Below are 901 nucleotides of genomic sequence, written 5' to 3' on the forward strand. Positions count from 1 at the left end.
AGAGATTATAATTGAAATCATCAGAGTTGAGGAGATTAGCAAGTAAAATAGTCTTTGTGGAGAAGAGGGCTCAGGACGGAGGCTTAGGGGAGCCCCTAGCCTTTAAGGGTCTTCTTCTGGTCCTGTCTGTCTTTTCACTCATCCCCTGGGTGCTACAGTATAGCTGCACTGGCCTGTTGACCGTTCTTCAGCACAAGGCTCCATTTCCCATCTCGCTGCCTTTGGACCAGCGTCTCTTCCTGCCTAGAATGTCCTCCCTCCCTCGCCCTTCTGCCTCTTAGAATCCCGAGCTTCCTTAGGCTCAAGTCCAAGTGTGCACTTCGCAGGCAGCCTGCGGCCCCTTCCAGGGTTACATTGTATCTATTCTGTAAAGGCTTCTTAGGTGCCTCCGGTACTGGGATGTATCTCCAGATCGCGCTTTTTCCGGCTATAGCCAGGACCAGCCAGGAGGCCGTTGTCGCCCGAAGGCCAGGTGGGGCCGGGGAGGAAGGAGCCCGGGAAGGGAGGGTGTACTCCTCCGTGTTTGTCAACGGCTCGGCTTGAATGTATTTTTGTGACCGATTCACTAAAAATGACCTTTTGTCTGCTTCTGACATCCAGGAAAATCACAGCTAACCCTTCCCCCTGGCGGTGGTCGGCAGACTCCACTCGGGAGCCGCCTCGCCTTCCCTCCTCATCCCCAGTCACGCCAGGTTCCCATCACCAGCATCAGTCTGGTCAATGTTTGGTATCTCCTCTCCCCAAATAACGGGAACCCCGTGAAGGCAGGGGCCGCTTCACCGGTTTTGCACCTCCAGTCCCCAGCGCCTAAGCGCGTAATAAACGCCTGTGGATCTATCGATTGTTGGATTTCGTCGCGATGTGACCCCACGCAATGGAAGCCTCCCGAGCAGCACGCGTC

The sequence above is a fragment of the Macrotis lagotis genome, chromosome X, assembly GCF_037893015.1.
Source record: "Macrotis lagotis isolate mMagLag1 chromosome X, bilby.v1.9.chrom.fasta, whole genome shotgun sequence".
NCBI lineage: Eukaryota > Metazoa > Chordata > Mammalia > Peramelemorphia > Peramelidae > Macrotis > Macrotis lagotis.